Here is a 26797-nt window from a genome sequence, read left to right as displayed (position 1 = left end):
GAATGAGCTCTAATCATATCAACCTCCTCAGGAAAGGCCTCTCATTTGTTCCAATAACTAACTAAATACAACATTTTTAGTCGGGTTAAAAGTATTTCTTTGTTTACAAGAAAACTTTGCTGGGCCAGATTCTTCAATTTTCATAACTGTAAACAATGCGAAGAGTTAGGTATTGAAATAGGCAATGTACAAATAAAAATGCTTGGTGAACTATGTAATGAAGGGCATAGAGACCTTGGGGAAGGTCCATTTACAAACCTCAAACCCAGAAGCACTAAGGCCCTACCAGTGGGGGATCATACCCATGAAGATATCTTTTGATTGCAGTGGTCATTTCAAAATTAAAGGCACTTGCTCTTGCTGGGAAGACTTGGGGCTCCAGCTTGTTTAAAGCAGAAACACAGGCATTATATAAATAAGGGAAGGAAGGTAACATCATAAAAATCTCTGATAAAGGGGGAATGTAGCGCTAATGGACCGTTTGGATTACATTAAGATGTGTTCTCACATTCTGCATGACAGAGATAGCTATTGCACATTGACTCATTACCCAAGTTCCTTAAGGATTTAACAAACATACTGTCGGAAGCCAATGATTATGGTCTTCCAGGACAGGGTGAATTCTGCATTTGTACAAGATGATTGACTCCATCTGCAGACTTGACGGATTAACAGTAGCAGAAGACACTTTATGGGCAACCTTGATGTGAAGGCTCTCTATAGCTTTATTCGCCACCAGAGAGGATATGGAGTTGTTGAATATTTATTGAGCCAAAAGGGGTATACATCTACGTGAGCATAATACATTTCTGATGAGGCTACTTATATTTTTACTGGAATACAGTGTGTTTGTTTAATAGCAGGCTGTACCACCAGCTCTGGGGAATTGTGTTGGGGAGCCTTTGTGCCCCCACGTATGCTAATCTGTTCCTGAGCTTAGTGTTTACAGAAACCAAGGCAGTAGGGGCTAATAATGTTACATTATCATTGTGGTACATTGATATTTTCATCCTGTAGTCTGGCAAAGTGGAATCGTTTGAAAGCTTTTAATCATCAACTTAATACCAATGATCTGGGTTTATCCTTCACATCTTTGTCCCCTTCTAGGCAGTTTATGTGGTAGGGCCTATGTAATAGCATCACACATCTAAGAATCTGACTGGAAACTGAACACATCACCTCAAGTAGATGGGAGCTGCTCAGAATTAAGATCACGTGACCATCTGAGGAGGAAAGAGGCCAGGGCTTTAAGATAGACAGGAAGAACTAACCACCGTATCGGATATATATATATACTGGTAGGCCAGCTACATAACACTGATAAACAAAGATTTTGCTACTGGGAGAAAACATGTTATTTACATGAAATTGAGTGCGCTGAATCTGAAGTCAAAATTTGCCTAGGAATCTTTAGTTATCCCCATCCACGTTTTTTGCTCAACGTGGCTCTGTCTACCATTTTTGTTCCCCAATCTCAAACACCTAAAGGGACAACGGTTTAGGTGTGTTTTGGAGGCAACTAATGCTGCAAATGAGTGGTTTGACCGGCAGTCGTAAGAATTCTGTTTGCAGGGACTTAAAAAGCTGCAGGAGAGATGATGAAAGTGCATTAGCATCCTGGGGGAATATGTAGAATAGTGCGGCAGTTTCAGCTTCCTAGCCCAATTTTTTTTCTGGGCAAGACTCAATAGTTATCAACACCCCCTCGTTATTTCTGCATGACCAGTGTGGCTGGATTTTCATATAAGAACAAGTATAAAATAGTTTCTCCCGTGAGTGATCATTACAAAGTGAGGCAGCGGCCATCCAGAGTTGAGTGCACTGTTGGCAGATGCAATGTGCTACAAGCATCACTGGTTGATCCAATGAGGCCTTAGTCACACGGGCGTTTTTTCCCGCGATTTGCGGATCGCATGACTGATGCGCATCCGCAAATCGCGTGACCGGGGCCGAAAAATCGCCCGAAAAAACTGCTCCTAGCCGCGTTTCAATAGAAACGGGCCGGAGCAGTTCAGCGCTGTCCAGCGCATTGAATTCAATGGAGCCGGCAATACAGCCAGCTCCATTGAAAGCAATGGGCTGCGGGCGATCTCACGATGAATTTTCGGGAAGGGCTTAAAAATATAAGTCCTTCCCGGAAATTCATCCAGAAATGTGTAAAAATAAAAAAAATATATATACTCACCTGGTTCCGGCAGACGGAGTTCAGCCGGGGGCGGCTGGCAGTTCTCCTGAACTGCTCTGTGTAGTATTCAGCAGGTGGGGATTTAAAATCCCTGCCTGCTGAATGAGCTGCTCTGATTGGTCACAGCCTCACCAATTAGAGGCAGCTCTCACTTACCCATTCATGAATGGGTGAGTGCTGCCTCTGATTGGCTCAGTGCAGGGACCAATCAGGGGCAGCTCTCAAGATATCTTGGCCAACATCCAACCAATGCCTTGCATTTATTATCTATCATTCACATGCAGTGTGGCATTAAGACTCCAGGGGGAGCTCAGGGTGGCAGTACCAATGTGGTTCACTGATGGATATGCAGGGCAACCCGCCGAATTATCATGGCGTCATTAATAGGTTGCTGGTCTGCATGGTGAACTACATATATCAGAATGGTCCGGCACCCTGTATCCACTATGTGTGGGAGTGTACGCCAAGCACCCACCCCCCTCATTATCAGGAGGCAATGTGAGTGGTTGTTATATCGGTGCCCTCACAGGTGTTATTGGCTCCTCCATTTGGTAGTCAGCTACCTGCATGGTGAGAGGAGGATGCATCTATATGCACTCCTCACTCAGTAAGTAACGGCCATTTTCTGTGATTGTTACAAATGTAAAAAACTATAACTGTTTTTTTTTTACAGCTTTTTACCCGCAATAAAACACATAAACGGGGAAAAAAAGTCAGTGAAAAAATATATAAAATAGACCTTTTTCACGGGGTAGCAAAAATAATTTTGGTAGCTGAAGGAAAAAAGATAAAACCACCACATGGGTAAAATCCGTAAAAAGTGTCTGGTCCTTAAGGTACAAAACAGCCTGGTCCTCAAGGGGTTAAAAAATAATTAGCTTTTGTGTCATTCCATAGACACACAGTCTGTCCCCAGGTGGTTATACGGATCAGCATAGTGGGACTTTCTACTGTAGACCACTGATGGCTCCTTGAGGTGTTACACAAGTGCCACTGGTGCTTATGTTTTAGTGCTGATTGCCGGCTGCCGCTGAACTTACAAGTTTTGTTCGGCAGTTATTGAAAAAAGTGAGTGCTACTGGTGGCTGCTTGCACTTGTGTAATCCCCTTAGGCCTCCCTTACGCATGTTGTGTTAGGTGCCGCAATTTAAATCACGATGCTTTGCTGCACTTTACTGTAGCTTTTTGCCGACAGCGGCATTTAGCATTCATCATCATTAATGAGGAGCGCTCAACACCCTAAAATAGAACTGACACAACTTGAAAATTGCAGCACTGGAAAGTGCTGTGATAGAGCAGCTGTCTAAATGGTGCCATTGAAAACAGAGTGTTATACCGCGATTAGCGTGGTGCTGAAAGCGCCGCAATAATCGCTGTAAAAAGCGCTTGTTTGAGGGAGGCCATAGGCCACTCTCACACACATGCTTGTAAAAACGCTGTGTTTACTGCATTTTCAGCTGTGTTGGCATGCGTTTTTGACAGCGTTTAGCATTTCCCCACAGTTATAAACGCAGCCAAGGAAGCTGATAATGCCAGAACTGAAAAAATATGGTAACCACATTCTACCGTATTTTCAGCGCTACTGAAAACGCACCCTATTCATTTCAATGGGCATTGCATTACTTCATACTGCAATCTGGCAGGCAGTCTATCAAGCCACACCACAGTCCTAGGGCCGTTCAGAAGGCCCCCAGCTGCCATGACACCCACACATGTCTCCCTGTGATCTCATCGCAAGGGATGTAAGGGACCCCTAAACATCCTTCGAGGAATTTAAATGCTGCTGTCAGAATTGGCAGTGGCATTTAAAGGGTTAATAGCCATGATCAGCTGTGTGGCAGATTGCAGCTATTGCCCGCAGGTGTCAGTTGTAATAAACAGCCAACGCCCGCAATCTCTCCTCATACATACCCCGACGCTGCAGGATGTAAATGTACATCATATAGCGGGAAGGGGTTAAGAGCTGCCTTAGTGATCTTTCATATGTAGGGGAGTTCTTTCACGGGATGCAGCAGAAATCTGTACCAAAATCTGCATGGATAAATGTTTTTTTAATTCTGCATCACAATGCACACGTAGCCATGTGGATTTGTGTATGGAATTTTCTGCAGGAAGGCAAATTACACTCCATTCTTTAAAACCATTTCACCCCATGTGACAGGTGTGTCAGGACACTATTGGGACATACCGTATTTACATGGATGAGAATAACGCGCAAGTGCTGTGTCATTGTGAGATGCACAGAACTCGCGTATTAAATTAACCCATTGGGTTCATTCGCAGGGGCAAATTTGCTCTTGCATGTGTTATTCTTTGGGCGATATTGTCCATTATTGTCCAAGAAAAAAAAAAATTGCACACTCACATGCAGATACGATTTTCATGTAAGTGTGATATGTTTCTTATGAAGATAACATTGGATTTTTCACATGCATGAATATCACATGTATTGTGATGAGATGCATTTTTCCTTGTAAAATGCACCAGTTGCATAGAAAATTGCATGTTTACAAGCAAGTTTTTCAGTCTGATATCGCCCTTGCCCATGTAACCCCCCCCCCCTTAGTGACCAAGCTTTTTTTCCGTTTTTTACTCCACCCTTTTAAAAAACATAAACTTCTTTATTCATCCATCTACGTGATTTTTTTTTGGCGGGATGAGTTGTATTTTTCAATGGTACTATTTAATGTACCATATAATGTACTGAAAAACTTTTTTTTTTTTTTTATTTAAGTGGAGAAAAATGGTGGGAAGAAATTCCATCTTTCGGTGTGTCTTGTTTCTATGGTGCGCAAACTACTATAAAAATGACATGATAACTTTATTGTCTGGGTTAGTACGATTATTATGATCTCAAACAACATTTTTGGCTGTACTACTTATATTTTTTTTCCAAAGATATTCAATTTTTTACATTATCTGCCGCCATCTTCTGCGCGCGATAACTTTTGTTATTGTGAAGATTTGATCGCTCCTGCAGTATGATGTAATGCCATAGCATTGCTCTCCTTACATAGACTGCCGATACAGGCCGTCAAAATACGTATCGGCTGTCACTAAAAGGTTAAATACTGTCTTACATAGTGTCTCTGAGCTACAAATTGCAGGTAAAGCTCTGATGATGATGGCTGGCACCTGTACTCAGCAGTTCAATCTCTGACTAGTCCAGATGCCAGCCACAGTCATCGTTTGTGCCTGTGTTTAGCTGCCATTATAGCACCCTTACACCATGCTGACTAGTGCTATGTCATTAGAATACCAAGCAAGCCCCCTCCCCTAATTAGTAGTTGTGTGACTGTGTAGTGGCCCGGAGGGTCCTCCAGAATAAACCACTGTATCAGCATCTTGTTCCACCTTGCTATGAGTTCTAAGGAGGCATAGAAGGTGTCATCCGTCGGATGAACCCTGTTTCTCCCTTCCTTTCTTCAAAAATCAACAAAACTGCTTAGCAAAAGCTGATCGGTACTATTGTACTTTGATGCCACCGGAAGCTAGGGGTTTGACAGGGCTTGCATGGAGGAACGGCCCTGTCACACCCCTGGCTCCAGAGTGGCTGAATTCAAAGGTCCTAGCAGCGTCTGTAAGGATTTTTGAGTACCCCTGCAGGTACTGGTGTACTTGGCTCATGTCCCCTCCTGTCAGTAACCATGCCGCTCACCTGTGTCCCCTCCTACCTCCAGTGCTGTGTCCCCGCCGGGCTCCTCTGCAATAGGTCCTCGAATCCTCCTGTTCGTCACAAGCTGTCCCTGCCATAAGCATGACAGCAGCACTATTGTCAAGTGCGGGGCATTCCAGTCGGCCCCGGGCTCTGTAGTCATGATGGCAGCGGCACGGTGATCTGCATGGGTACTCAAAAATCCATACAGATGCTGCTAGGACCTTCGAATTTAGCTAATTGGGAACTAGGGGCGTGACAGAGGCATTCCTCCACAGAAGCCCTGTCAAACCCCCTAGCTTCCGGTGGCGTCAAGGTACAACAGTACCAAGCTGATCACCATTGCCTGCTTGTGGGGCTTTTATTGGTGGAGAGAACAGAACCTGTGAGAGTGGGAAAACACCAGAGGTGGAGTGATGAAATAAAAAGTGCAGGGGAGAGAGGACAGTGGGTAGTAGGATGGGAGAGAGGAGAGTGCAGAGTGAAGGAGGAGGTCAGCTGAGCTCCAGTTCCCAGAGATAAAGTACAGGAGTGAGATCCTTATATAATCTACACCACCCTGAGATAAAGGACAGTGGAGCACAGGAAAGTGTGGAGTCGCCTTGTCGTCTAAATCGTGAGTTATATAAACCCTCCCTTAAAGTCAAAGTCGGAAGTTTTTAAAAGGGCCTTTCCTAAGTTGTCTAATTTCAACTAAACAACTAAATCCATCCTGCCAGTTACTTCAAAAGGGAGGACCAGCTTCTAGCTTAACTACTGTTGAAGTACAGAAAGAGCGTTGAAGAGATTGTCAGTGTAAGGATTCAACTGTATTTCTACGTTATTCTGCTTGCACCAGTGTATCTTTGGAACTGTAATATCTCATTGGATTGTGCTGCATTACTTTGCTTCCAACAATTGTGTTTTTTTTTTTAACTTTGTATTCTGACAAATAAAACAAAGATCATGGTACAGAGCATACTTGTTTATAGAAAAGCATCATACATGGCAATGAGTATTTCTATGCGAGTAATATATATGTGTACACATACACCTAGAGCTGATCTGTACCTATATAAACTGGTCAATAAAGGTATTGCTTTTTTAGTTTTGCTTGGTTTCATGTTGAACAGTTGAATAACAATAAGGGGGGGAGGGAGTGCCGGAGAGCCCGCGCCGGGCAGCCGCTCAACGCCTGATGGAGAGGTGTGGAGTATATCAGAGATGCGAATGGAATGTAGGGAGGAATGAGGGAGATGTGAGAGAGGGGAGATATAGAGGGGGGAGGAGAAGGGTAGGAGCCCGGATAAAGATCAGGTTGATGATAAAGTATAGCGGTTGATGAGCCAGAGGCCCCAGATCTCCTGAAACCTACCCGGGCATCCCCCTGTTTTTATAGATAATTTTTTCATAGGGAATTACATCATTTATTAGTTTTATCCATTGTGTTAGTAGGGGTGGGTCTGCAGCTATCCAGTGTAGTACTACCACCTTGCGGGCCAGGAACAGTATTTTCCTGAGGAAGGTGCGTGTATATTTGGGCCATTGATCTTCCGGCAATAAGCCAAATAGGATTATTTTGGGATCCATTGATATAGTAAAACGGGATAATAAAAGTGAGTTTGTAAAGGCGGTAATGTCAGACCAGAAGTTGTTGATTGGTGGGCAGTCCCAGATTAAATGCCAGAAGTTTGCCCCAGGTTGGTGGCATCTATGGCATGAGTTTGAGGGAATGTTGCCCATTTTGTGTAGTCGGCTAGGGGTGAGATAAGCTTGATGGATTATATAAAGTTGGATCAATTTATTATTCACGGCAGGAGAGACAGACAGGTGGGATTTCATGATGTCTGTCCAATCATCAGTTGTGAGGGATGGGATGGATAGCGTCCATTTATTAAAGACTGGAAGCGGGTTATGGTTTATTTTAGCTGAGAGCAGGTGTGTATAGAGTGCCGAAATCAAGCCCCTGGATCCCTGGGATTTAAGGATTCCGATTGTAGGGAAATTGGATATCTGAGTAGAGTTGGGGGGGAATTGGATGGACAGTGCTTGCCTGAGTTGAAAGAATCTGAACAGCTGGAGGTGTGGGGATTGTATTGAATCGCGCAGCTGGGTGAATGTAGGGAGTATACCGTCTGTGTATACATCTCTCAGCGAAACGACCCCCAGGCTCCTCCAGTATTGGGGGTCTGGGACTGACTGCAGAGCCATCAGGCCTGGGTTATTCCAGAGAGGGAGATCGGATACCGTATCATCAAATCTCTGGAGAGATTTTGTTTCTCTCCACACACTCAGCGCCAGTCTGTGGAGTGGTAGTAAATCGGAGGGGTTAGAGCAATCGGGGAACTCCAAATATACCAACAGATTGTTGCCTTTCACTTGATGTTCAAGGTATTGGTCTGTGATGGGTTTTTCTGTATTTTGGAACCACGGACGGATATTACGTAGCTGGCCAGCTAGGTAGTATAATCGAAGGTCTGGGAGGGACATTCCAGCCTGGTTTTTGGGTCTCTGTAGTGACATTAAACTTAGTTTGGGCCTCGATGAGCCCCATATGAATGAAGAGATGTAGGAGTTTAGGGATTGGAAGTACCGTTTGGGGACGATCATAGGCATATGTTGTAAAATGTATAGGCATTTCGGTTGTATAGCCATTTTGACTAGGTTTATGCGTCCTGCAACTGATAGGGGCAACCTGGACCATTGTTTAAGTTTGTGTCTTATGGTTTCAAATAGAGGGTTAATGTTTTCTTCCAAGGCCTTGTTGTGGTTTCGGATTATGTTTATCCCAAGATATTTGAATGTGGATACCACTGCCAGGCCGTATCTAGCTACTGAGGGATCTCAAAGGGTTATGGGCCATGTACAGGATTGTGGATTTGGACCAGTTGACTTGTAGGCCTGAAAATTGGGCGAATTTGTCAATGTGGTATAAGGCCTGGGGGAAGGAGGTTTCAGGGTTTGATAAGAAAAGGATCGTGTCATCCGCATAAAGGCCCACCTTACTCTCCAGGCCCCCCCACCTGATTCCGGTTATGGCGGGAGTGGATCTCAAGCGGATCGCCAGAGCCTCTATGGCTATGGCGAATAAAGCCGGGGATAGTGGGCAGCCCTGACGGGTGCCCCTGGTCAGTGAGAAGTCGGACGATGGGATACCGTTCACCGCCACATTGGCGCTTGGGGATTTATATATAATCTTGATCCAGTGTATGAACTGGGGACCGAAACCGAAGCAGTGAAGGCAGGCCTCTAGAAAGCTCCACTCCAGGGAGTCGAAGGCTTTCATCATGTCCAGTGACGCGAGGGCCCAGGGCATGTTAAATTTGGTACCAATCTGAATGGCGGTCTGGACTTTGCGTATGTTGATCGTTGTAGACTTCCCTGGCATGAAGCCAGTTTGGTCTGGATGTATAATGGAGAGAATGACTTGGTTTAGTCTAGTTGCTAGGACTTTGGTTAGAATTTTATAGTCTGCGTTGACTAGCGAAATGGGTCGATAGGAGCTACAGTCTAGCGGGTTTTTGTTAGGCTTTAGTAGGACGATTTATAGTGGCTTTATAAAAGGAGGGGGGAAGGGAGTTGCCTAGTTGGGCCTGGAGTAATGTTTCGTGCAGCAGTGGGGTAAGATGTTCGCTATATTTTTGGTATACTTCAATGGGAAGGCCATCTGGGCCCGGGGATTTATTGAGTGCCATATCTTGGATGGTTTGTTGAATTTCTTCTAGGGAGATTGGGGCCTCTAGAAGCGCTATTTGGTCGGCATTGAGTGTTGGGAATACCAGATCTTGGAGGTAGCTGAGGGTGTCTGTAATGGATTTGTTAGTAGAGGAGCTGTAGAGATTGGCATAGAATTCTCTAAATCGTTCTGTGATGGACTGGGCGTCGTTGAGCGTCTCGCCTTGTAGATTTTGGATTTTAAGGATGGTGTTGGTCTGGCCCTCCCGTCTGATGAGATTAGCCAGCAGGTAGCTAGATTGATTTCCCAGTTCGAAGTAATATTGTTTGGTGAAAAATAGTTTACGTTTGGTTTTTTCGTGGATTTGAATTCTATACAGGCGGGACATGCCAAGCCATGCTACCTTGTTGGAGTCTGTAAGGTCAGAAATGTATAGTTTTTCCGCCTCCACAGCCCGGGCCTCAATGTCGCAGTCGGACTGGGATGTGGATTTTTTAATGTGAGTGATGGCAGATTTAAGACAGCCCCTGAGGTAAGCTTTGAGGGTATCCCATTTCAGGGCATAGTGGGTGTTGTTGTTGTGGACGTCCAGAAAGGTTGATATGTGGGCGGGTGTTTGGTCGCCGGTATCGATAAGTTTAAGCCAGAATGGATGTATTTTCCAGGTCGGGATGATCTTGTATTGGGGGAATTTTAAGGATAGTAGTATCGGGCAGTGATCCGAGATGCCTCGCGGGCAGTGTGTTATGTTGGAGAGGTAAATTGCTAGAGATGGGGAGCCGAATATATAATCAATTCTGGATAGGGTGTTGTGTCCCAGGGAGTGACAGGTGTATTCATGGGTAGTGGGGTGATTGATGCGCCAGAAATCTACCCACCCCACACTGTCAGTTAGCTGTTGCAGGGGGGATTTAGCTGTGGTAGGGGCTGTGGAAGATGTATGGCACCTGTCTATATTTGAGTCCATTACTTGGTTAAAGTCCCCCATGCAGATGACATTTGCCAGGGGGTATTGGTGGGCGAATGCTATGGCCGCTTGTAAAGGATATAGATTGTTATGGGGCGGGTTATATATACATAAGATGGTATAGGGCTTAGAATCTATTTCCGCATATACGAAAATGAATCTCCCTTCAGGGTCTCTACGGGTGCTAATTGGGTTCCATCTTACTGCTTTGTGGATGAGGAGTGATACCCCCCTGGAGGAGGAGATGTGAAAGGAGTGGCTTACCCATTGGACCCAAGGTTTTTTGAGGAATTCGGCTCTTTCTGTAGTGAGATGAGTTTCCTGCAAACATACAATATGAGGGTTAAATTGTTTGATGTATGAGAACACAGCTTTGCGCTTGGCGGCGGTGCCCAGGCCTCTCACATTCCAACTGAAACATGTTAACGTCATTTTAAGTAGTATAGAATGGTAAGTCACAAATAGGGTGTTTAAGAGCGACGACATTTTGCGTATAATAGTGAGGTAATGGCACCAGCGCGGACTCTCCGGGAATTTAACAAAAACTGGACTATAATCAGACAAACATTTAACATGTGACATTCCGTTTAACGTATGACGGGAATGTCAAGAAAAGAAAACTTTAAGTTACGCTCTATCGAGAAAGTAACGGTTGTTACCAGTGGGGGAAATTCCTATGGCCTTAAGGGAAATAGTGGCACCGACTGAGTCTAATGATTTTTGCATCTTATTTATTATGTGTTAAGGTCCCGATATGGGAGTTATTAAGTATTAATTGCACATTGTTCCCAGTAGGCCAGAGGAATTATAGAAAATAATATTGTAAATAAGACTTAGATTATAGCTACAACATATTTAGGATCCAGCGTCCGCGGGTGGTATGGGATGCATATGGAGCCATTCCATGGCTTCGGCTGGTGACTGCATGAAGAGGACGTTTCCGTCCGCTACGATGCGCAGGCGGGCAGGGTAGGCCATGGAGTAAGGGATGTTTCTGTCCTTGAATTTTTTCTTGACCTCTATAAAGGTGGCTCTCTGCTTCTGTAAATCCGCGGAAAAATCAGGAAAAATGGAGATCACCGAATTGTTGTATTTGAGTGGGCCTTTAAGTCTGGCTTGACGCAGTGCAACGTCATGGTCTCTGCAGTTTAGAATCCTTACCAGAAAGGGGCGGGGGGGGGGGGCCTGGAGGCGGGGGTTTGGCTGGGACACGATGGGCTCTCTCCACGGTAAAGGAGGCTGAGAAAATGTTCCCCAGTATAGATTTTAGCCAGTTCTCAGTGAATATCTCCGGTTGGGAACCCTCTGCTCGTTCTGGCAAACAGATTATCCGTAGGTTGTTACGGCGAAGGCGATTTTCTAAGTCGTCCATCTTGGACTGGCAGAATTCTGATTGTTTAGTAGCTTTGTGTATTGCTGCCGGGAGTGGCCTCAGGGAGTCTTCAATATTAGAAACGCGGTCTTCCATCTCGCTCATTCTGCCTCGCATATTTTGTAAATCCTGCCTCAGCAGGGAAACGTCCGCTTTGATTTAGTCTATTTTGCCCGTGAGGGAGGATTTGCAGATATTGATAGCTTCAAGAAGTTGTCACATAGGGGGTTCTGGAGTCTGCCCAGGGTCTGTCTGGCTCTCCCTCGCCTGGGTAGTTCGCGATGGGCATGGTGTATGTTCAGGTGTATCTGTCCGGGAAAATTCTTTAAGTTTTTCGGCTGCAGTGCTGCCCTTGGCTCGGGTACCCATGTTGAACAGATATTGAGCGGGGAAGATAATTGAGGCTGTAGGAGTGTGGCTCCACGATGATATTGAGAGAGAATGTATGGGGCTGGAGAGGAGCCCTGCTCGTGATGTTATGGAGAGCTAAGTGACTTGAGACACCTAGCGGTGTTAGCTGGTTGCGGTCAGCCGTTGGGGGTGTGGGTTGGGGGCCCTGGAGCGCTGTGTAGGGGCCTGGATTACAGTCCAGTCAGTCTGGCAGGAGGTGGTGTTTGAAGGAGACACAAAGACTAGGCCCCTGAGGTTCAGTGGGGGTCCTGTGGTGACTCCAGGGGGATAGCCCTCGGGCCTCAGGCAGGTAGATGCCTTAACGGGCCAGTTATTCCTGCTGCCCTCTATTGCGCGGTTTGTCAGAGGTGGTCTCGGGTGCCCGGATTTGTGGGGGGCTGCGATATGGCTTCTGCTATCCTATGAGGTGTCCTGCCAGGGGCTTTATCCGGTGGACGCTCCCAGTGCGCTGGGCGACCCCCTCCTCCAGTATAGCCTAGGGGACGTCGACCTCCCGGGTAGTGACCCACCAGGGTTTACTCACAGTTCGTGGTCTCCTGGAGCAGGGGTTCAGCGGTGGGTGGAATTTGCCGCAGATCTTGTGTGCCGGCGAGCAGACTGGCACAGTGCAGCAACGCGGCAGCTCCGGTCGGCGTGCCGCTGGTCTGATGAGTCCTGTCCGGCAGGAGAGGAAGGCCAGCCCGCAGTCTGATCGGGGCTTGCAGGGAAAAAGTTCGCCCGGGGCTCCGTCAGCGGGACGCGACAGGAGGAATCCGGCAGCAGGACGACAAGTCCCCTGCGCGTCTGCTGAGGTGTCTCGTCGGGGTCCGGGGGATGGCCCTTGTCTAGGGCTGTGTGGGTCCTCTCTGAACGCGGGGGGGCTGGGCGGTATGGTCTGGTGCAGCTGTTCGCGCCGCTGATAGTAGCGAGCCGCGGTCTGCTTCAATACCGGCTTTAGGTGCCGGGGACCGGTCCCGATGATGTAGCGGGGGGTATGCGGGTCTGGAGGCTCTGGCGCGCGCGCCGCCGGGTCATGGCTGAGAGTGCTGGCAGGGCGTTGGCGAGCGGTCACTCCCGCGCTCCGTCCCGAGGTTCCTGCCGTCCGGTGGGGTCTCGGAGGCGCCGCTGTCCCTCGTTCCGCAGCTGCAGCAGGGTGTGTGGGTCCCGTCGGTGCCTCGGGGAGGTGAGTGGAGTGAGATAGGCCAGTATTTTGGCAGGATTTTAGAGGATCCCTGGGGAGCTTTACTTGGGTGCGACCGTCCATCTTGGTCGCAGGCCACGCCCCCCCAACAATTGTGTTTAGTAAACTATGCACTTCCAGTTGCTAAGAATCACATCAGTAGACTTGTGTCAAGTTATTTCCGCCATCTTGATAAAAGTCCAACTGAATTGCTAGCATCACCCATGACAAATAAAAACTTAAAGAAGACCAATGTACAGGTAACCACTAAGTCAGCGTTGCCTGAAAGAGGCCTGCCAGGGCATTGGCAAAAGTTTCCATGAGTCCCTTCGGGAGGCGTTTGGTAGAACCACCATGACGTGCTATTTCTACCCTGCCATCTCCTTAGCTGTGGGCCCAGCACCTTGGTCACTGCAACTAGCTTGTTCATCAGTTGCACCTGTGAACTTCATTTTCTATACAAGGTTGCAAATTGTTGCATCATGTTTTTTTTTTATACCTGCAATTGAAGATATTGATTGTGGCCTTTGCAATAATTTTGAGACTGTATGACTTTTGAGTAGTCGTAGTAGATGTGCTGTAGTTGTCTTGTAATGAAGCAATGGAATGATGGTGCTCAGCTCCACGATCTCATGCATGTTTGGCGTTCTACACGGGCTCAATATATTTTGCTTAGTTGGCTACTTCTCCTAGAATGAACTGTTATGCATTGTAAACATGAAAACGGAAACATCCCTGTATACACTTGTATCCCTTCCAGTCTCTTGAAATATCTCTTGTATCCCTGACATACAGGTAGGAAGTAGACTTTTAACACTGCCACACAGAATCTTGCCTATTTTGAGCGCTTGTGTCTGCCTGGTGCTATTAGCTAATCTCAGTGGCTTTTTGGCAAACTGTGAAGACCTTTTTATGGAGCAAGACAAATTGGAAGGAGCCAGCGGCGAGTGAAGTAGCGATCTTATATTGTTCACTTGACATGCATTTACACCAAACAATAATTGGTCAATTACTGTAGCTTTAGTCATAGCTTCAGTCATTTGCTAGAAGCTTTCTGCTGCTTTTTCCTATGGTAGTCGGTAGATCATTACAACACCTGTTGATATAAAGGGATTTGCCACAGACAAACAATGAGTTTTAGGTATGCATGAAAGATCCGATCAGTGAGAATCTAATGATGTATCACTGAGCAAAAACTCGACTCACCAATTATTCGCACAATTGTGCCATGTAAAAGGGCCTTTGAATGTGATCGGCTGTGAATATTTAGTGAGCAAAGACCTCAGTCCATTGTCATCAATGAGATACAAATGTTTAACATGTAAAGAGAGTGTTGCTGACTTATGGGGAAATGATTGCATTATTCTGTCCTTCACATTTCAGTAAAGCCCAGGCTGTCACAGTCGGTGATAAGAAGTCTGTTTATCTCTGGAGAGATGAAGTATTTACTCAACTTGGAGAACTTTTATCCTAAAAGCATCAGGATTACATGGAGGTGCGGAGTGGGAGGATCAGAAGACGTCATATCATCCACTGAATCATTGGCCGATAATCCTGATAGAACCTACAGCGTCTCCAGTGAGGTCCGAATCCCTGAGGATCGTCACAAGGATCCAGGATTCACAGTACAAGTGACCTGGGAACATGAATCTATGGAGGGCCCAGAATCCAGGGAGCTGTCTATCCGAGATTCAGGTGAGGAGCGGGATGTTACCTCTGACCTGTAATACTGTTATATATGGAGAGCCCGGAATCCAGGGAGCTGTCTATCAGAGATTCAGGTGAGGAGCAGGATGTTACCTCCTCGCTCACCTCTAGTACTTGTATATATGAGAGACCGGAATCCAGGGAGCTGTCTATCAGAGATTCAGGTGAGGAGCGGGATGTTACCTCCTCGCTGACCTCTAATACTGTTATATATGGAGAGCCTGGAATCCAGGGAGCTGTCTATCAGAGATTCAGGTGAGGAGCGGGATGTTACCTCCTCGCTGACCCCTAATATTGTTATATATGGAGAGCCCGGAATCCAGTGAGCTGTCTATCAGAGATTCATGTGAGGAGCGGGATTTTACCTCCTCGCTGACCTGTAATACTGTTATATATGGAGAGCCCAGAATCCAGGGAGCTGTCTATCAGAGATTCAGGTGAGGAGCGGGATGTTACCTCCTCGCTGACGCCTAATACTGTTATATATGGAGAGACCGGAATAGAGGGAGCTGTCTATTAGAGATTCAGGTGAGGAGCGGGATGTTTCCTCCTCGCTGACCTTTAGCATTGTTATATATGGAGAGTCCGGAATCCAGGGAGCTGTCTATGAGAGATTCAGGTGAGGAGCGGAATGTTACCTCCTCGCTGACCTCTAATACTGTTATACAGTAAAAAAGAGTGCAGACAAAATCTAGGAGACTCTCTTGCATGAAGACTTGTAGTCTACTTTGGTAACATTTTAGTGTACATATATTATATTCCTTAATGCTCTTGTAGACGAGTTGCGATCAAAGAGATTAGGGAACAATCGATCATTAAATTTTTTATCCCCATAGAGATTCAGCATTGATGGCCGATGCGCTGGTGATAACGATGATTTTTGTGTTACATAAAATATATGATCATCAGATGAACAAACATTTGCTTGGTGATTGGGTGATCGGTACAGCAGGGCTGATCGGGCTGTCCAATGTTCATACCAAGTAATCAGCCTGTTTTTACAGCAGGATGAGGCAGAAATTTGGTTTCATGGAGGGTGAAGCATTTTTAGGCCTCATGTCCACAGGCATAATTGAATTGCAGAATCAGTGTTTGGCACCCGCGTGGATGATCCACAGTTCAATATGCCCATAGACTATCATTGGGCATCTGCAGGTATTTAAATACCTGTGGATGTTATTTTTTCCCCTGTGCGGGATCCACAGAAAAATGGAGCATGCTGCGGATCACAAAGTGACAGCTTCCGTTGAAGTAAATGGAAGCCGTCCAGTCTGTGTATGCCGTGCAGAAGAAAGTAGATCTGTCTGTAACGGACGAGACCAACGCTGTTTCTGGACAGGCGAGTAAATGGTTTTTTTTCCCCTCGTGTCTGTGGGCACGGCAGGAATCCGCTGCGAGATTCCACACTCAGAATCCGTGCATAACCGCGGACATGAGGCCTTACTGTCTTCTATTTATATGAAATAGCTGCTGTTATACACCAGATCCTGACACCTTTATATACCTCTATACACACCTGTGTCATATTTATGTGGCGGGGGATGGTTTTTCTTTGGCAGAATTGGTTTAAAATTGCAAAACATTTTTCTGTCCTGCTCTGTAGATTACAGATGGCGTCCGGTTGTAAAAGAGCTTCAGATTCCCCGTTTACTTCATGGCGTCCCGGCCGTCCTGCAATGTGATATCTCAGATTATTTCCCGGATGCAATCATTGTGAAATGGCAGATAGGTGCTGAACTTAAGATGTACGAGGAATCTGACGGCGCTGCTAACCAGAGTGTGACATCCAGGAGAGCGGCCGATAACACTTACAGCTGTACCTCCAGTCTGACCATCACCCCCACACTGGGGGCACATCAGGGGGCAGAATATATATGTATAGTGGACCATCCCACCCTGGAGGAACCCATAGAGAGAAGAACAGGGCGGCTACAAGTCACCGGTGAGTGTGTGTGAGTATGTAACTACATCACTCCATTAGTGTGGGTAACATGGATTCATGTTGTTAGCCCCCACATAGTAACATAGTGTGTAAGGTTGAAATAAAAAAATCTGTCCATCCAGTTCAGCCTATTATTCCCCAATGTTGATCCTGAGGAAGGCAAAAATCCCCACGAGGTGGAAGCTGGTTATTCTCATTTTAGGGGCGGAAAAATCCCTCCCATTTCTAATCTGGTAATCTGAATAATCCCCGATCACCGACCCTTCTGAGTAATCGGTGATATAACACGTAATATTGTAATGTGCAAGAAAGTCGTCCAGGCCCCTTTTGTACTTTTTAGGCCGGATTCGTATGGTATATGCAAATTTTTGTGTGCATGAACTCTACGTTTTTGTGCGTCTCTGCAGTTTTTACGGTTCTTTTTGCGTGCGCAAATCATGTGCATTTGCACGAACAAAAAACACATAACCATGGTCCCAGCTATTGACATGGCCTATTGGCGTAATTGGTTTCATACGAAAATAAAACATGCTGCGTATTTCTTCTGTGTGACGGAATTGTGCATGCAAGATTATGTGCTTGTGAACGAATCCATTGAAATCGGTGGGTTTTATTCACTGCTTATTGCGGGTGCAAATTTTGTAGGCTCAAATATGTGCACAAATATGGTCACCTGAAACCGGCCCTAGTGAGTTCGCCATCACTACGTCCTCAGGCAGAGCGTTCCATATAAAAACTTGGGAACCTGGATGTGTATGGAATATTTCCTGCTTTATTGAAAAGAGTGCTCACATATCAGGGTACATGGAGAACGCATTTCAATTTCTCAAAATCTTGTTCACCTCGTTCTAACATCACTTCCTGTTATCCTATAACCTAAAACCCATTTTAAAAAAAACAACTAAAAATTAACCTCTTAAGGGTATAATGAAATCATCTTCTGTTCCCATTGAAGAAGCCGTAATGCAATTTGCCTCATTCATTACCAGACTATACTGTCTTTCTTGATAATTAAATATAGCTTAATCTTACATTATAGAAGTGTTCTTTTATAAAACACCATTCTTTATGTTAAAGGGGTTGTCCCGCGGCAGCAAGTGGGTCTATACACTTCTGTATGGCCATATTAATGCACTTTGTAATGTACATTGTGCATTAATTATGAGCCATACAGAAGTTATAAAAAGTTTTTCACTTACCTGCTCCGTTGCTAGCGTCCTCGTCTCCATGGTTGCCGTCAAATTTTCGCCGTCTAATGGCCAAATTAGACGCGCTTGCGCAGTCCGGGTCTTCTTATCTTCTCAATGGGGCTACGTGTAGCTCCGTGTAGCTCCGCCCCGTCACGTGCCAATTCCAGCCAATCAGGAGGCTGGAATCGGCAATGGACCGCACAGAAGCCCTGCGGTCCACGGAGGGAGAAGATGCCGGCGGCCATCTTCACCGGGTAAGTAAGAAGTCACCGGAGCGCGGGGATTCAGGTAAGCGCTGTCCGGTGATCTTTTTTAACCCCTGCATCGGGGTTGTCTCGCGCCGAACGGGGGGGGGGGGGGGGGGGGGGTTGATAAAAAAAAAACAAAAACGGTTCGGCGCGGGACAACCCCTTTAACTTGATTACAATAGATTACAGAAATAGGATGCAAAAATAGATATATAATATATGCTTTAAAATCGCTATAAGCCATGGCAATATTTTACAAATATAAATATAAACCTAAACATGCACTATATATATATCATAATAATTGGTTATAAATGTCATATTTGTAAATCTATATTCCATATTTCTCTATATCCCCCAAATTATCAATAATTAAATTCATAATATATGACTCAAAGAGCAGATTTATCAATTACTGTTCACTGTATGAAATTCTAAACATGCGTTAAATAGCTCATTATGAATACCATATTTATAAATAATCTATGCCCTAAAATTGCTTATACCATTAGTTTCATCAATAAATAATTTAGATGATTTAATACATTTATCCATTACTAATACATTGTATTAATTTTATTCTTCAGTGCATATAGTTTAAATTATAGAGATGAGCGAGCATACTCGATAAGGCTAACTACTCGAGCGAGTAGTGCCTTAGCTGAGTATCTCCCTGCTCGTCTCTAAAGATTCGGGTGCAGGCGGGGAGGAACCAAGGGGAGATCTCTCTCCCTCCGAGCGGGCAGGTACTCGAATAAGGCACTACGCGCTCGAGTAGTTAGCCTTATCTAGTATGCTCACTCATCTCTATTAAATTATCATATCAATACATGTTAGAATATCTAGTTCAGGATCAATTTTACCATATGCCCAGAAGTAATCTAAATATTCATAATTCTCAATTATTAGTATTCCTTTCATCATAAACATAATTAAAATTTCTTATCTAGTAAATATATAAAAGCTTTAGCAGTAAGGTGAGATGTATTTTTTGTCCATTCAAAGAGAGTTCCATAGTCTGACTGCTTTTACAGTAAAGAACCCCCTACTATCTTATGTAGAAACCACCTTACTTCTAGATGTAGAGGGCACCCCCTTGTTATATATACATAATTATCAGATTGCTACGCAGCCAAGTTGCTGCAGTCTTGGCATCAGAGTATGAAGACAAAAACAGTGTTTTGGCACTCTTAAATAAGAATTTAAACAAACTTTTATTTAATCTTGAACTGGAAACGTTCTAATTAGAGATGAGCGAGTATACTCGCTAAAGGCAATTGCTCGAGCGAGCATTGCCTTTAGCGAGTACCTGCCCGCTCGAGACAAAAGGTTCGGGTGCCGGCGGCAGGCAGGGAGCTGCGGGGGAGAGCAGGGCGGAACGGAGGGGAGATCTCTCTCTCCCTCTCTCCCCCCCCCCCCCCGCTCCCTCCTGCTAACAGCCGCTACTCACCGCTCCCCTGCGCTGGCACCCGAACGTTTCATCTCGAGCGGGCAGGTACTCGCTAAGGACAATGCTCGCTCGAGAAATTGCCTTTAGCGAATATACTCTCTCATCTCTAGTTCTAATACATTTTAGACCATAAAAGATTGGCCTGTAATCATAGCAAAGCTTCCGATACAAAGTGCAAGTTTGAAAACAATAGAACACTCCAGGTGGATGTTATGGCCCTTTTACACGGGCTGGCTGTCGTTTCCACGACTGCATGAGTGCTTATGTCACTGCTAAGGTTGTTGGCGCTCGTGCAGTGCTTTCAAACTGAAAGTCCTGCTGACCGCTCACTGGTTTCTCGTCTGCTTATCACTCCTCGCTCAGCACTTTCTATGGGAAAGCCTGTGAGTGCTAACGAGTTTGTTTAATGGAAGATAATTGTTTCCGATCTCTATTTGTAGCAACTTCCAATCCTCAGCAAATGAATTGTTGATTGTAACCTCTGCTTTATTTCAACATAAAAATGGTGGTGATTTTTTTTTGTGTGTGTTTTTTCACACGGCCCGATTTGTTGCCACACAAATGTTCAAAGGAACCTTCTGGTTTCAGGACAAAATTCTGATACAATGGGGTCTATTACCTGCTGCTGTTCTTCTCTTACAATCTCCTTTAAATCTGCCTCTTCGAGATCCTGTTTTCAGCCATTCAAGATGGCTACTGTAATTTTTTAGCTACCTAACGCACATGATTGGCCAGTGCTGACCACATGAGCAATCCTGGCTAATCTGAGGGCAGGTATAGTGCATTAGTAGTCTAACAATACCAATGCATTATGGAGATTAGGTAATCTAAGGTTTGCGTCGGCCATCGTGAACAGCTGAAAAGAGGACTTGAAAGGGGCAGATCAGAGAGACGGTCGCCCAGAAAACCCACAGTGGGTAATATAACTGCCTCCTCCAATCCCAGGACATGATTTTGTACTGAAAGCAGAGTCACTTTAAAGAAGCGGTCACCATAAACCCCATCCCCCTTTCCCAAAAGATACTGTTATGTCTGGAGAGCTCAAGACACACATTAAAGGGGTTGTCCCGCACCGAAACGGGTTTTCTCGTCCGTATCATTGGGGGCCACAGCCTAGACCATGGGATATAGCCACTGTCCTAGGAGGCGACACTAAGCAAAAAAGTGTTAGCTCCTCCCCTCTGGCTATATCCCCCCCTGCAGGCACTCAGCTAATCAGTCTTTAGCTTAGTGTCTGCTAGGAGGCAGACGTGGAAAGAACTATTCGCGGGAATCCGGGGAGTCGGGGCTTTTCCCTGGCTCTACTGGCCTCCCGGGGGAGACGCAGGCAGGGGGTGTCTCCACCACTACTGCGGCGTCTCACCCAGAGAAGAAAAAGGGGCCCGACCATGCAATGCGCATCTGAGTCGGTTACCCGCCAGCCATAGGGCTCCCCCTCCCTGGAGTAGCGCACTGTCTGACGGTGACGCATAGGGGGCAGCACTGCTGGAACAGTCGACGCATGGACAGGCTGTGGCTCCCAGGACAACACCTCGTTTGGGACTAGCGGCAAGGGCAGCATTCCACCTGGGACCCCACATGGACAGCATTCACAACCTGGAACAGCCGCTCGGGACTCCCTACTGGCGGTGGCAGCAGGCTCAGGTTACCTGTCACAACTCCCGGACGGCAGAGGCAGCAGCGGCGGCAGTTCTCCCTTGGCAGGGATAGAAGCAGGGCAGGTCAGGACGCCGGGGTGCCGGCCGGCAAGCCGCTTCCGGGCGCGGCGCTCCGGGGGGCGGAGCGCCGTCGTCACGGCCGGAAGACGTCACTTCCGGGTCACGGGGGCGCTTCCTGGCCAGGCCACGCCCCCTCCAACCGCGGCAAGCTTAAAAGGGGCAGCCAGAGAGAGGAATGGCCGCTCTCTGCAGCACATCGTGTTGGCTTGTCTGCACGCCTGAGCCCGGCACTGCGCAGCTCTCTGAGCCCACAGCAGTCTTCTGAGGCAGCCCTTCTGAGGCATGAGCAGCAGCCCTTCTGAGGCATGAGCAGCAGCCCTTCTGAGGCATGAGCAGCAGCCCTTCTGAGGCATGAGCAGCAGCCCTTCTGAGGCATGAGCAGCAGCCCTTCTGAGCAGCAGCCCTTCTGAGCAGCAGCCATCCAGCCCTGCAGTGACAACGCCGCAGCAAGTCCCTGCCACAACGCCTGCCGGGTCACCAACGCTACGAGATCGGGTGTGTGTACCCGCGTCGACTCCCGACAATATCCAAACTTCAGGACCAGAGGCTCCAGCTGGACCGGGGGAACCGCACAAACAGCTGCTAGACCGGGTAAGCCCTGCCCAAGGCGGCACTTTGCGGTGTTCTCCCCTCGCCCTCCCCTCCCCCCCCCCCCCCTGCAGGCATTCCTGTAAACGGTACCCACCGGTTGCAAATTGTGTTGTGTTGCCATGTCTGACCCCAGATCAGAGGGTTCCAGCCCGGCCAAGGGGAGGGTGAAGCATTACGCTTGCACTACATGCAGCTTTAAGTTTGCGTGCGGTCAAACCGACCCCCGCTGCGCGAGATGTACCACGGCACGCGCTGCTCCAGGGACCCCGGTGCCCCCCGCCGCCCCTGTGGAGCCAGGGCCCGAACCCCAATGGGCAAGGTTCCTGGCTGCTGCCGTTTCCGGCTGGGCCGCATCCTCTGCGGCAATTTTACGCCGGTTAGAGCCCAGCTCCGACGAGTCCTCCTCTGAAAACGCACGAGGGAGGGCACGCAAAAGAAGGAGGTCCCGCAGCAGCGAGGACTTCCCCCGGAGATCACGATACTCTAGGAGGTCAGATAGATCTCCCAAACCCAGGCGGGCCAGGGACTCTCGCGGCTCTCACGGCTCCAGGGAATCCGTGCATACGTACCATAGATCAAGGCACTCGTCACGATCCCGGTATTCTGCAAGACCGGCCCGGTCTCACCATGAGTCCCCACGAGCGTCTTGCTCAAGGGCGTCCCATGACACGGCCCGAACGGCAGGCGAGGATAGTGCGTCGGAAGACTACGACCACTCCGGTGCCTCGTCAGTTTCGGAACTAGACGAAGAACAAGTGTCGCGCCCAGCCAGCCTAATGGAAAGCCTGGTAATATCCGTAAGAGAAATCCTCCAGGTTACGGAGGAAACAGTAGAGACGGCGCCTTCCACGGTGTCGTTCAGATGACAGAGGAAATCACGACAGGTCTTTCCTGACCACCCGGATTTCTCTGAAACCCTTAACAAGGAATGGCAGAACCCGGACAAAAAATTGAGGCAACCCGGGAAAACGTGGGAAATTACGTACCCGTTCCCAGGGGGCATGAAAAAGAGTTGGGCGGTACCTCCGGTAGTCGACTCACCCGTGTCACGACTAGCTAAGAGTACAGCATTGCCAACAGCCGAAGTAGCGGCTCTAGCTAACCCGCAAGACAGGAAACTGGACACTTTGGCAAAAACAGTGTTTCAAGCCACAGGCGCAGCCTTGCAACCAATTTTTGCGGCTGCATGGGTCAGTAAGGCATCCACAGCCTGGGCCAAACAATTACGAAAAGACATCATAGCAGGCGCTCCACCAACCGAGTTGCTCGAGCTGACAGATAATATCATACAGGCAAATAAGTTTGTATGCACAGCTCAGCTTGATGCAGCCAAATTTGTGGCCCGGGCGTCCGCCGCATCGGTAGCGACAAGGAGAACACTCTGGTTGAAAAGCTGGTCAGTGGATACAGCGTCCAAGATGGCGCTAACAAAATTGCCGTTTGAAGGAGACAGGTTATTCGGCCCCAAACTGGATGACATGATAAAGGACGCCACAGGCGGCAAGAGCACGTCATTGCCACAAATGACGGCGAGAAAGGACAAGGCCCCATTAAAAAAGAAGCCGTTTTTTAGGCCCTTTCGGCGTGTTTCATCCCGCCCAGGGGCGGGGCACTGGTCCCACTCTACGAGAACCCCGACAGAGTCAAAGAGGGGCCCCTCATTCAGAACAAAACAGACGTGGCGTGCCCGACCCGGAACGTCTAAAACGGCGGGACCAAAAAGCGTGGCGTGAGATTCTGCCCCCACCCAGTGTCACCAGGGTGGGGGGCAGGCTCTCCCAATTTTGGGAGACATGGAGGAGTCACGTGGACGACAAATGGGTACAGGAGATTGTGACATCCGGTTACTCAATCGAATTCACGACCCGCCCACGGAATTTTTTCTGCAAGTCCAGAGTGCCTACTACCCCGGAAGGGGTAGCCAACCTACAACAAGCAGTACAGAACCTACTAGCGCAAGGGGTTGTGAAACCGGTGCCGGGAGCCCAGGAGAGGCAGGGGTTCTACTCGAACCTTTTTCTAGTACCCAAAAAGGACGGCAGAGTGAGGCCAGTCCTGGATTTAAGGAGGTTGAACCGATTCGTCAGGACAAAACATTTCCGGATGGAGTCAATCAGGTCCGTGATAACATCCATGCAGCCGGGGGAATTCCTGTCCTCGATAGATATCAAGGACGCCTATCTTCACATCCCGATTCGGGAAACACATCAAAAATTCCTCCGATTTGAAACACAGGGAAGGCACTTTCAGTTTACGGCGCTGCCATTCGGCCTGACTACTTCGCCAAGAGTTTTCACGAAGGTACTAGCAGCAGTGATGGCGCTACTTCATGCGGAGGGTATATCGACGATTCCGTACCTAGACGACATACTAATAAAATCACAATCGTGGGACGACAACGTCAGGAGCTTGAGCGTCACGATAAAAACTCTAGAAAAATTCGGCTGGATAGTGAATCGCGAAAAGTCATGCCTAATACCAACGCAACGTTTGGAATTCTTGGGCATGATATTCGACACCAGCCACCACCAGATCCTGTTACCTCAAGCGAAGGCACACAAGCTCCGGCAGGGCGTCCGATCCCTAATGCAGAGGAAACCACTAATCATCAGATGCTGCATGGCTATCCTAGGCCAGATGGTGGCAGCGTTCGAGGCAATCCCCTTCGCCCAGTTCCGATCAAGAATGTTACAACACCTGATACTGTCGCGCTGGAATGGGTCCCGGCTGACTCTGGAACAACAGATCCAGATAACCCCTCAGGGCCAAGGGTCACTGAAATGGTGGCTGAAACCTGGCAGGCTTCAGGCGGGACGACCTTTGGGCCCCAGGCGGTGGACAGTAGTAACGACGGACGCCAGCCTTTCGGGTTGGGGCGGAACACTGAAGGGCCAATCGGTTCAAGGAGTCTGGTCACAAAGAGAGGCAAAGCTTCACATAAACATCCTAGAACTGCGAGCTATCTACCGGACGCTCCGACACTTCGGGTCCAATCTCGAGGGAAAAAGCGTACGCATCCAGACAGACAACACCACAGTGGTGGCCTATGTCAACCGGCAAGGAGGGACGCGGAGCTCATCAGTAATGAGCGAGGTAGCAGCCATACTAACATGGGCGGAGAGGCACTTAAGCGCAATATCCGCGGTGTACATCCCCGGAGTGGAGAACTGGGTGGCGGATTACCTAAGCCGGGAAAGAATAGATCCTGGCGAATGGGCCCTGCACCCAGAAATCTTTCAAATGATATGCCTGAAATGGGGCACACCAGATGTGGACCTCACGGCTAAACTACAAGGTACGCCCGTTTGTGTCCCGAGCACGGGACCCACAGGCAGCGGCAACCGATGCCCTGACAATTCCGTGGAGGGAGTACAAACTCCTATACGTATTCCCACCAATCCCGCTCATACCGAGGATCTTAGGGAAAATCAAGCAGGAAGGGCGACCAGCGATATTGGTAGCGCCAAGAAGGAGCTGGTACGCGGCCATCATAGAAATGCTGTTCGACACACCGTGGCACCTTCCAGAACGAAGAGACCTATTATCCCAGGGACCTTTTGTTCACCCGGATTCCAAGTCTCTACATTTGACGGCCTGGCCGTTGAGACCGAGGTGTTGAGGAGAAAAGGTTATGCAGAGAATGTCATCCAGACAATGATACGAGCCAGGAAAGCAGCCTCATCAGCAATCTACTATAGAGTCTGGAAGCGCTTCTTCAGCTGGTGCGAGGAGAGGCGGTTACAACCGATACAATTTTCGGTGTCCAGAATCCTTGCATTTCTTCAATCAGGCCTTGAAGTAGGATTAAGGGTAGGCTCGCTGAGGGGCCAGGTGTCAGCACTAACGGTACTGTTCCAAAGACCAATTGCAAACAGGATGGCGGTACGGACATTCCTACAAGGAGTCGCCCATACAACACCCCCGTTTAAACCTCCGGTCCAAACTTGGGAGCTTAATCTCGTGTTGGACACTATTACAGACCAGCCGTTTGAGCCGCTCAAGGAAATCCCCATGCGGTTACTGACCTGGAAGGTGGCATTCCTCGTCGCGATCACGTCGATCCAGAGGGTCTCAGAGCTAGCGGCGTTGTCTATACAAACACCATATATGGCCTTCCACCAGGACAAAGTGGTACTGAGACCATCACCCGAGTTTTTACCAAAAGTGGTCTCGCAATTCCATATGAATGAAGAAATCGTTTTGCCCTCCTTTTTGTCCAAATCCAGTACACAAAAAGGAAAAACTGCTACACCACCTGGACGTAGTGAGGGCACTGAGAACATATGTGAAAAGAACAAAGGAATTCCGCAAGACCGACTCCCTCTTTGTTATTCCGGAGGGGACCCGAAGGGGCCTGGCAGCCTCAAAAGTCACCCTATCGAAATGGATAAGGTCCATGATAACAGAAGCATATCGAGCTTAGGGACGCTCGCCACCATTTCGGGTTACGGCCCACTCCACACGGGCGGTAGGGGCTTCCTGGGCGGTCCGCCACGGAGCCTCAGCCCTCCAGGTGTGTAAGGCAGCCACCTGGACGTCCTTACACA

The sequence above is a fragment of the Eleutherodactylus coqui genome, chromosome 8, assembly GCF_035609145.1.
Source record: "Eleutherodactylus coqui strain aEleCoq1 chromosome 8, aEleCoq1.hap1, whole genome shotgun sequence".
In the NCBI taxonomy this organism is placed as follows: domain Eukaryota; kingdom Metazoa; phylum Chordata; class Amphibia; order Anura; family Eleutherodactylidae; genus Eleutherodactylus; species Eleutherodactylus coqui.
This window is presented reverse-complemented; position numbering follows the sequence as displayed.